This window comes from Phalaenopsis equestris, unplaced genomic scaffold, assembly GCF_001263595.1.
Source record: "Phalaenopsis equestris unplaced genomic scaffold, ASM126359v1 Scaffold203211, whole genome shotgun sequence".
NCBI classification, from domain to species: Eukaryota; Viridiplantae; Streptophyta; class Magnoliopsida; order Asparagales; family Orchidaceae; genus Phalaenopsis; species Phalaenopsis equestris.
This window is the reverse complement of record NW_018222853.1, coordinates 7,794-19,660: the sequence shown is the minus strand read 5'-3', so window position 1 is coordinate 19,660 and position 11,867 is coordinate 7,794. Positions and strand designations below refer to the sequence as shown.

At 28.4% G+C, this 11,867-nt stretch overlaps 1 protein-coding gene across 1 annotated transcript in view; it reads right to left on the bottom strand.

Moving 5' to 3' along the window:
• LOC110036154 overlaps positions 1-11,867 on the bottom strand; it is a 17,712-nt gene that overhangs the window by 4,679 nt on the left and 1,166 nt on the right. The window lies entirely within an intron of this gene.

Genomic DNA, 11,867 nt, shown 5'->3' with positions numbered 1-11,867 from the left:
TGATTAATTAATATTATATAGCATGACTTATTATAAATAAAGTGTCATGATACGCATAATAATTAGATTATGATTATTGAATGAGCGAAATGTTGCACGGCTTATACCTCCTCTAAGTTGTGCCAAGTTTCATATTTTCCTCTATCAACCATATTCCTCGACCTCTTTAAAGGCTTCATTCATATCTTCTATTGTAACTAAACATTGATTGGTTTCAGAGCTCAATTTCATCCTATACTCATCAATCACAACACAACAAGATGTTCATCTATATATTGAATTATCTGCAACATTCTTTGCAGGAAAAGATTTATTTTATTTTTTAAAATCAAATCAAAATATTGATATTTCTAATGTGATGTGAAAGATTTGGGGGGTTATGTCAAAGTTTAGGTATTAGATATGTAAATATAAAAGAGTTTAATTGGTCCAGAATTATTTGGAACATATCTTTATTTTTTATTTTTTGTTTTTTTCTGAACAATTAGTTGGAACACAAAGTGAAAATTGTGAAAGAAAATTTTCACATATTTAACACCTAAATTTTATTTTTTTTACATTTATACCACACAAATCTTTCATATCATATAAAAATATCATTAATTAAACTTTAAGAAAATAAAATGCACCATCTTATCCAAAATTTAGGTGGCTTATATATAAACATTTCAGTTTAGAGGTCAGATGTGTAAATACATAGAAATCAAATGATATGTATATAAATCTTCCAAAGAAAATATGAATATTTTCTCAAGGCTAAGGCTAAGTTGGGATGATGGCGACAAGAGAGTGGCGACAAGAGAATGAGTGTGACCTTCATTTAGGCCTAACAACAAGAAGATTTATTAACCTCGTTAATAGTGTGTTAGTGTCATTACCAAAGGATAGTTTATTGGGATGTATAAAGACAGAAATGTCAAACTTCGTTTTCCTTTGGTTTATGTTTTCTCTACAGAGAGATAGGAAGCTCTGGAAATAATCAAGCTATCAGGCACCTAGGGAGAAGGTGACGGCCAGTTTACCAATATGAAAGAGTTCAGAGTTGCGGTCTCCATATATCAAGTCGAGATAAGGTTTTCATGCGACTGAGAATTTCATTTCATGCAAGAAATATTACCTTCTTTTATGATAATCATAGTGCAATTTATGTCAAACTAAAATTTATAGGAATTTGTTATATATAGCTCATATTTAGTTGTTTTCAAAAAATAGGGCATTATAAGATGAGTTAGTGCTTAAAATTAGAAGAACCAACTATGTTGGTCTAGAACAATGCATTCTTTTAGAGCTGCAAACAAACAATGTCAGGTCTAGTGTAAGCTGGAGACTGAGCTGAGAGAGCATTCGTATTTACACTCAAGCTTGGTTTGTTTCTCATTCTAGTCTATTGGAGCTCGGTTCTTGTCCGCTTCATATGATAATAATAGACTTATTATCGAGCAGATTAAAGAGTAGTATTATTGAGTAATTTGATTTTTAACCAAACACTTTTTTTCCAAACATATTAAGTTTAGTGCTTTCATGTTATTTATTTTAACCAACGGATCTTATCGAGCAAAATTTTCGAATGCTTGGTTCGTTTGTAGCTCTTTATTCTTTGTATTTTAAAAAATCTTACATGAAAGAACCAATGAAGTAGTTTTCCAAATATTCTTCAGTTTTCTACTCCTCTTAAATCTACTAATCTTAATCAGTTGATCATCTTGTGATGCTATTCTAACAAAATTAATCACAACATTATATTTATCCAGAAGTCCTCTTCAAATATGTTGGAGTATGGCCTAATTATATACATCTCAATGTGTAATACGGTTCCTAAAAAATTGAAGTACATGAAGAGCTTTAAACTCCAACAATGATATCTAAAAATGTGTTTTGATCAATTCTGCCAAAGATTTGATTACACTGAATGCTTCAAAAAATATCATTTTTTAGTTCTTTGATGTTTCCAGGGCTTATAATGCCGTGTAAACTTAATATTCGGTGACCTCATTGTCACGTAAAACACTTATTTTAATATAAACATATAAAATTCAAAGGATTTTTTACCCCCAAATGAGCTTAAGAAATATTTAATGCTTTTAAATAATTTGCTTAAAGCTATTTGGACTTTGATTCATGTGTTCTTAATATTATTAATTTTTTCTTGTCAGACTGCACTATTGTATTTATAATTTGTTAAAAATTAAATTCAAATGAAGGGAACGGTCGCCAAGCTCTTAAAGTCGTTCGAGATAGGTTCCAAAGCTAGCAAAAGCATATATGTTCATTTTCTTCTTGTTGAATAGTGCTGCAATTACATTGCCATCCACAACGTCAATCTTTTCATTTGAGATTTTCATCTTTCACATGTAACAAATACTTCAAGAGATGAGGGTTTAATGAAGGAAAAATGTGGACCTCATTATTGCCACTAGACCCATATTTATAAAGCGGCATGAAATACAAGCAAAAGAAGTGCCACATTAATCATGACCATAAAGCGTTAATGATTATTAATCGATCATCTAATGTATTTAATGCATTTATTCTTTCCCTGGCATACTTAAAAAGAGGTAAGAGAACTTGAAGGCTAAATATGTGCATTCAAATATGCATTAACCCAGGTATGACCCACTAAGGAGCCAGGAAACCTGTGACTTAAAACAAATTTATACGTTTGCAATCAATCTTTAAACACTGTAAATCAAATCAAAGTCTTGCATTACAAAAATAATCCTATTTATTTTTACTTTTTAATTAGGAGAGAGATTTGAATTATATTGATAAATTTAGATATTATAAGTCAATGTCATAAGAAAATATTTAACTTCTCCTTCTCTCATCTGAGATCATGAACAAAATAATAATAAGATCTGAATTTATCGAAAAGCATAACATTAATAGCTTTTTATTTAGCATTAATTATATTTAACTCATTAAATGGTTTTAGATTAATAGTGTTAAATGAGATAGTTTGATGATTTTATATCGATGGTTAAAAATCAATAGTTTGCTAAATATTTATTAAATATTTAAAAGTTTCATAATTAATTTTGATTTAAAATAGTTAACATTAGGCCGATAATTAAATTTACATCTTAAAAATCAAGTGGGAAAGAATTCATTTAACTTTGATTCTTCAATGAAAATAAGCAGACGTGTGTAAGATATTGCTGAAGGTCTGAAATCAAAAGTTAGGACATAATTGACTATTTATTTTAAATGTTGTGAGTAAAAATAAGATAGGAAAACATTCCGTCCAAGTGAGACAATCATTTTATCAATATCACATGAAACGTGTAATAACCCTTTAAAAATAGAAGACAATTAAACACGTTAAAAATAAAACAAATAATTCTAAGAAACCACAAAAAATGAAACTAACTATAGAATTATAACAACAAACATATACTCAATCTAAGCTAGCTAATTGTTTTAACTTGGTACATCCTTTCCTTGAGCTTGCTCTTCCCAAAAGCTTCATTAAGCTTCATGTCTTGTTTCTCGTACAAATCTAACAGGGCCTTCATGTCCTGTTTCTCGTACAAATCTAACAGGGCCTTCATGTCCTGTTTCTCGTACAAATCTAACAGGGCCTTCATGTCCTGTTTCTCGTACAAATCTAACAGGGCCAAGGTTTCTACAACTGAGTGTTCAAAACTAACTGTGGGGTCACAAGAATTTTGTAAAATTGGTCTGAATGCGTCCTCCTCAAGGGGTTTGCAGAGCTTTTTAATATGAATCCTCACATGTGCTGGAAACCTAGAAGTGTCGTTATAGTTGATATCTTCTCAGGCTGTTGAATCTATATTATAACCCCCAAAACTGGTTGTTTCAAAAGTTCAATGAAGTTGACGAGTTGTTTCATTGTAAAGAAAAAGAGACATCCTGAGAGTAATTGCCCAGACAGAGTCACAATAGCTTAGTGGGAAATAGAACAACTGCATCTTAACATCCTTCTCCATGGTTTCATTGCAGGAAATAAACATATAGCCCCTGATCTTATTACATGACGATGCTTTAACTGATAAAAAAGTCTTGAAATACTTGATAGAAGAATAGCTGCCAAGTAGGATGTCATTATCGCACTTGTTAATCCCAGTGTTCGTCTTGAATTTGCTCACGTAGTTTTCATTGCTCGACTTCTCGTCCTCTGCGAACCCCAATTTTTCCCTTGATTGTTTGGTCTCAACGACATTGTGATGATAATCAAAACATTTGGTCTGCTTGGCCATTAATCTTGTCATGTTAGCCAGTTTTACAGTGATAACAAACCATTGGAGATCCTCTAAGGCGTTCGACTGACACAGACAAAATTCAACCCCCTATTTCCAAAAGCTGCGATTGTCCATTATCTTGAGTATAGAAAATAATGATTTAAAAATATTCTCATATTATTGAATACGTAGGACTAAAGAAGATATTGAAAAAAAAAAGTATGATTTAAAAAAGAAAATCTTAAAACCGCTCCATGATATTGAATATTATGATTTACATAGTATGATTTGCTCCATATTATTTCTGCTCAATTGAAGACAATCATTCTCACCCAAAATAAATTTTGCTATAATGTTTGAACATATAATATACCTAAATCAATGAAAAAAAGCATAGAATAAGAGAAAAGTCAGGAAGAAACACATACTTGGATCAGATAAAAACCCGGTGCTTGACATGCTTCTCTAATTGAGGGATATTTGCAAGTAATTATATAAAGGACGATGTTTCATTTTTTAAGACTTACTTAATTGGAAATAAATTCCAAATCTATTCTTCTGCTTTTTTTAATAACATCTACCAATCAACCTTCCAAATATAAACACTTTTTTTAATGATTACTCCTGCTATTATTCCATAAATCGTCAAATATATCAAGTAATAAATGACCAGCTAGCATAAGACAAAAAAGGAGTTATTAAATATTTAGGGCCTGTTCACTAATTCATACGATTTAACTCAAAATCTAGATTCTGTACGTTTTAATTAATTAATTTCAAAATCTATTTGAAGTGATAGATGTTTAATGATGTTAAATTTGGCATAATTTGGTTGAGTAAAATATAATTTTAGTACTAAATATTGATGACGCAATTAATTTTTGATTTGTTTTTGGTTTAATATCATATGTAATTATATTAATTATTAATTATTATTTTATTCAGTTAATCAGATATTAATTTCTATTTAGCTATTAATTTAATTAACTTAATATTTTTAAATTTACTTTATCAATAATCATGATTTAGTTTTTTTTTCTTTTTAAAAAAATTCATGGCTTTTTTTTTAAATTGAAATTAAAAATAATAAAAAACTTTAAATAAATATTTATTAAGAGAAAACAAATGTGATTGCACATCAAACGTAAGCAATAGTATCTAAAGCATTTACATTAGACCCGACGTAACTCATGGAGGAATATTGGGTAAGCATGCCTAGACAAGTTCATGAAAGCTAATTAATTTCACAAATTTCACTTAATGTTATTTTAAATTTCACTAAAACTAAATAAACAAAAATTAAATTGATTAATTAATACTTAAATGAGATCGATAATTTTTTGCTCAACTGTAAAGTAAATGTATGTGATATTAAAATACTAATAATTCATCAATATTTAGTATAAAAGTTATATTTTAAATAAATCAGTCGTGATATTTAGTCGTAAATTTATATTTTAATTAACCAAATTACACCCAAGAAAAAAATGCCAAACAATTTCAGAAATTTAACAGAATTAAACATCGCATGAATTGGCAAACGGCCCCTAAGTTTGACTTAAGCTAGCCGATTATTACGTGAAATATTTGACGATTTCTGGAAATTTAGTAAGAATAATTCATCCAAAACGGGAGGTTTATATTTGGAAGGTTGGTAGTCATTAAAATTTATTTCAAATTAAGTAAGTTTTAAAAAATGAAACCTCATGCTTTATATAATTACTTACAAGTCTCCCTCAATTTGAGAAGTATGTCTGTTCTTCACCCTCAGGCCTCCGGTAAGCACCAACCTTTTATCTTATCAAATTATGCGTCTCTTCCTGATTTATCCAATTATGTTTTTTTGAATCTCGTCTCGTAAGAACATTGTAATAGGGTTTAAATCTGATTATCGAATAATTTTCACTAAGTTTTTTTTTTAATCAAATTATCGGTTCTTCCCTATTTATTCCACCAGATTTTATTTCGATTGTTGAATGCATTAAATTGCTGAAAAAAATCTTACTTTCCTCAAAATATTCAATAAATCTTATTTTCCCAGCCTATTGAATCTCTCTTCGAGTTCGAGTACACTGCCTGCTATTTTCTAATTAGAGATCGAGATTGGGATCAAATTCATCGTCTCTGTTTCTTAATTAGAGTTCAAAATCATGGTTCAATAATATTTATATTTTATTTATTGATGTGATTTTGATTATTATTTAATGTCAATATTCAAAACATTTTTTGGTGAAGTTTAAGATCTATCACCGGAAAATATTGACTTTTAAATAGTTCTAGGTTAACATATGAATTAATTTATAACCCCACAAACGATGTTTTACATGAATCATGTGCGGTTATTATCAACCTAGAAAACAAATGACTACTTTATCCAAACTCTTGTTTGCTATCATATGTTTATATATATGTATTTTTTTATTTTTTTTATTTTATTTTAATAGCAAATCTATTTAATATATATATATATATATATATATATATATATATATATAAACTTAATTAATTTATTTTTAAAAATAATCAAAATATCTAAAACTAATTTTTAAATGTTGTCAATGAAAAAAGAGTTTAGGCGTTGTTGTTTTCACAATAATAATAATTATTATTTCATATCACATTTCTTAATTTTAAAGGAAAAGTTGGACGATATATTACAAAAAACAATCATTCAATTTTAAGATTTTTTTTTTCTTATATATTCTTCAAAACCGTAAGCTTTTTTTCATATAATTATACATTGAAGAACTTTGGTCTTATTATTATATCTTGTATTTTATATCATGTTTCTTATTAGAAAAATAGTTGGCAATGCATCATGAAAATGACCATGCGATTTTATTTTATTTTTATCTTTTTGTATCAATTACCCAAAAACAAAATCGTTTTGCCAAAATATTGTTTATTAAAAAATCGTTAATTAAAATATTTATTGTTTATTAAATCTAATTAATTGACTAATCACAATCATTTTCACCTCTGAATGGACTGTCAATATAGTGCACATGACTGCTAAAGAACACTTGATTTATTTCGGAACGCTGATGTTCTTGGTGAACCTTAAAGTTGAACTAATTAAATATATGTTGATTTAATTCATTTTTGCTTTACTTATTGCCTAATTTCAAACATTTTAAGTTGCATCAACATTTTATTTATTTATTTATTTATTGTATAACATCATTAATGAATTATGTTAAATTTGTGCTAGTGATTAGATCAAATTAATGGCTTCCAAGAAGGTAGCTAAACCACCCATAATCTTCATAAATGATACTTCAAATGAGGAGCTTGAAGACACTGCGTGTTCTATTTTGAAAAATAGAAAGCAGATAGATGCACCAGCACAAAAAAAATTTTGTTCATATGAATTATTCGGTAATTGCTTATCTTGCTGAATAACACACACACTCACGGATTCATACACATACATGAGCTCTAAAAAGAGACAGATAGTTTGAGTATATGCTTGTTGAGAATAAAGAATTTTATGTACGTAAATTTACAGTTAAAAAGACTACATGCTCATGCATTAAGGAAGAAATCAATTGGAATAAATTAGGAAGTAATGACGGCCATGAAAATGATAAAGAAGATGATCCATGGTCGTCTCTCACACCAAAGAGAAAAAAGAGATTGACTACACCTGCTTACGTCATTCTAACAAAAAAAGAAAGCGATATAGGGACGCCTGGTAATTTCTGAATGTTTTACTAATAATTCGATCTATGTATTATATTTCGTTTCAATTCATTTTGACATAATAAGTGCTTAATATAATTAACTTTAGCTTTTTCTGAAGTGGTGACATAAAGTTGTTCTCATGAATGTGTAAAAGATCATAAAATTCAAAGCAGCATTGGGAGTTCGAAATCTGAATTGAGTGAATCTGATGACAACTTCAATGTATCCAAAATCAGAAGGAAGAGATTGATTGCTCCAATTTATCGAAAGTTTTTGAGAGAATGTAATATGAGAGCTAAAACTTTAAGGTGTTTATTTCTTATTGGCTTTGAAGCTGTTTTGCTTTTATACTTCATAGTTCATTTATTATATGAGATTCATATTCAATATATTATTTAATATGTTTTCTGACAGGGAATTCAACCAAACCAACAATCTGATTCCGACGTCGGATGCATGAATGCTTAATGAGGTTTTAGGGAAGATCATATTGCTTTGATTTGCAAATATTTGAAAATAATTTTTAGAGGTTAATTGGTGTATATATTTGTTGTTAAATGACTGTGAGTATATGCAGTTTCATGAACTCTAGCTAGGTTTGGTTGCATTCATCATTTTTATTTTTTTTAATTCATACTTATTTCATATGCATTAGGTCTTATACTCGAGATGTTATGATTGCATTCATTATTTTTTTTAATTTTTTTATTATTATTATGAATGAGATATTGCATTATTTTCGTGGTTCCCTTATGATTTGTTGATCATAAAAGGCTAATTTGTTTAGTTAATTTTCACTTCTAATTATAACAATTTCTAAATTAAAATTGTTAATCTCTCATTATAGTCTTTCAAGAGGACCATATGCATGTTTATTTGTAATTTCTCTTAGACATTTTCAGAGTGGAGGATCAATTCAGCTATGTTACAACTAAAGAATGTAGTATATGTATCTTGTTCGTTCGTGTTCGGCTTGTTTTGGCTTGAAACACTAGTAATCAATCATATATATATATATAATATATATATATATCTTTCTCTTTCATAAGTAGTATTTTTTAAAATTTTAATTAACTACAAGGCTACAAAGATTTATAATCAATTAAAGTATTAATGAAGAAAATAGAATAAAAATTATTAAATTAGATTCAATTGATATTTTAAATCTTGTCTCAATCCTTATCATCTGAAGACTACGCGATTAGGGTTGTTACTCTTTCTTTGTGAACGACTCGTGTTTGGCTCGCTAAGCAAACGAGCCGAACACGAACACACTTGTTGAGCTCGAAATATAAACGAGCCGAATATAAGCTGGGTTTGGGCTCGCTCATGTTCCGCTGGTGCGGCGACACTTTTTTATTTTCTAGAAAGATTTACATGCAAACAAATAAAAAATTTTGTATTTACAACTTTCAATATTGGAGGGATTATTGCGTGCGGACACCGCATGCATCTCTGCATGCGGTGTCCGATCCTGACCGTAGATCACGGTGATCTACGGTCAGGATTATTTCCGTTAAAAAAAAAAAATCGGTGGGCCCAGCGAAATGCATCGGGACCGTAGATCAGGTGATTTACGGTCCGGATCGGACACCGCACGCAAGCGATCCGTATGGAATAATTTTTCTAAATATTGACTTGCATGCGACATTCTATGCAAAAAAAAAATATTTTATTTTTTAAAATCAAATCAAAATAATGATATTTTAATTTGATGTGAAAGATTTGTGGGGTAAGTCAAAGTTTAGGTGTTAGATATGTAAATACATGAGAATTGTGTGGCATATGTAAATGTCTTTTTTTTATTAATGTAATTGGTCCAGAGTTAAATGGTTCTCTATTTTCCTTTTTAATTTTTGGGTACAATTAGTTGGAATAGAACGTGAAAATTGTGAAAGAAATATTTTTATTTTCATTTTAAAAAATTATTTAGAGCATTATATTAAATAAATTAATTCAAATTTAAAGTATATTATTTAACTCAATTTAGTTTTAATTCAATTTAAATTATTAAATTAATTTTTATAATGTTTAAATTTTGTGGTACTCTACTCCTTGCCAAAACCTCTAGGAAGATGAATAAAATGGTGTTTTTGACTCCAGACTTATTGTTGCATGAACTCCACACACGTTCTCTGTTGGGAGTGTCTCTGAGATGTATCTCTCCACATTGTTGTCACTACGTTTCTTGTTGGAAGCATGTTTCACGCTCTTGCCACCATTTATTTTCATTTTAAATATTACACATCATGACTAATAAATGTTGTTGTTGCTGGGCCTAAATGAAGCTCTCACTCACTCTCTTGCCACCATCATCCCATCTTAGCTTGAGAGAATATTTACGCCGCCGTCCATATATCTAAATTGCACACGTAATATTTTTTCTTCTACCTCACCGTCGACATAGACACATAGCTCACACTCGCAATCTCATTCTCGTAACAAAATAAGCAGCTCCCAGAGTCTATTCCCCCACCCCCTTTGGAGGAAAATTTACATGCGAATAGGGTAGGTGCAGTTTCAATGGTTTTATGGTGTGGTGATATTTGTTACAATAACACCACAATACTACTAATTCGCACGTATGTTATCCACACATGATATTTCCTCATACCCTGACCCCTACTGCTCCTATCAGAAAAACCTCAAATGTTGAAAAATAAAGAAGTCATGAAAATTTTTAGTATATATTAAAATAATAAATCTTCAAAAAAAAAAATCTAATTCGGCTCGGTCGCCCTAAACACTGAGGGACCGTATTCCTACGTAGACGGCAAGATAAAAGTCCTTCAACCAATTTTTTATTTATTATTTTTTAATTTCTTACGTTACCTCTTTCACCATGTTTGTTTGCTTTTTTTTTTTTTTTTTTTTTTTTTTTTTTTTTTTTTTGTGCGGGAAGATTTAGATATCTATCATTTGATTTCTATGTATTTACATATGTAACATCTAATCTGAAATGTTTGTATATAAGCCACCTAATTTTTGGAAATGAAGGTGCATTTTATTTTTTTACAGTTAAATTAATGACATTTTTATATCATATGAAAGATTTGTGTGGTATAAATGTAAAAGATAAAGTTTAGGTGTTAAATATGTAATACATAGGAATTTGGTGGTATGCATTTAAATGCCGCCTTTTTTTAATTAAATTTATGTGATGAGCTGTTTCTTTTTTCCCAGTGAAAAAAGTAATTTTATTTGAGAGATTATTTTTACTAATAAATATTTCTCTTTAATTATATTGTTAACTTAATATAAGATATTTTTCATCAGTAATTTAAAGTAAATTAATTAATCATAATCAATATAATTATTTAATTCATTTTTAAATGCAATTACATAAAATTAAAAAAATTATAAAAAATTAATTTAATAATTTAGATTGAATTAAAATAAATTGAGTTAAATAATATATTTTAAATTTGAATTAATTTAATTTAATTCAATAGTCTAAATAATTTTTTAAAATGAAAAAATATCAAAGCTTTGATTTGATTTTAAAAAATGAAATAAATCTTTTCCTGCATAGAATATAGCAAGTAAGTAAAAATTGAAGGTTTGGTGTTATATATGTAAATACGTAAGATTTTATTTGTTTGCAATTAAATCTTTCTAGAAAAATAAAAAATGCACCAAGCGGACCGACAACAAAGCAAATGTGTGTTTATGTATTATTTAAAATTAATTTTTTAATGAAATTCTATCTGTCATGTGACTATTTTTAATAATAATTTATATTTTTTTATAAAATACATACATCACATTCTCTACTTATAGCCCAGATGAATTGATCATTCACTCTGTGAAAATATTCAAGAGAAATTACAAACAAAAATGCATATGATTCTCTTAAAGGACTGCAATGAGAGATTAAAAAATATAATTTATAAATTGCTAAAATTAGAAGTGAAAATTAACTAAACAAATTAATATTTTATGATCAACAAATCATATGTGAGTCATGAAGCAATGTAATAATTA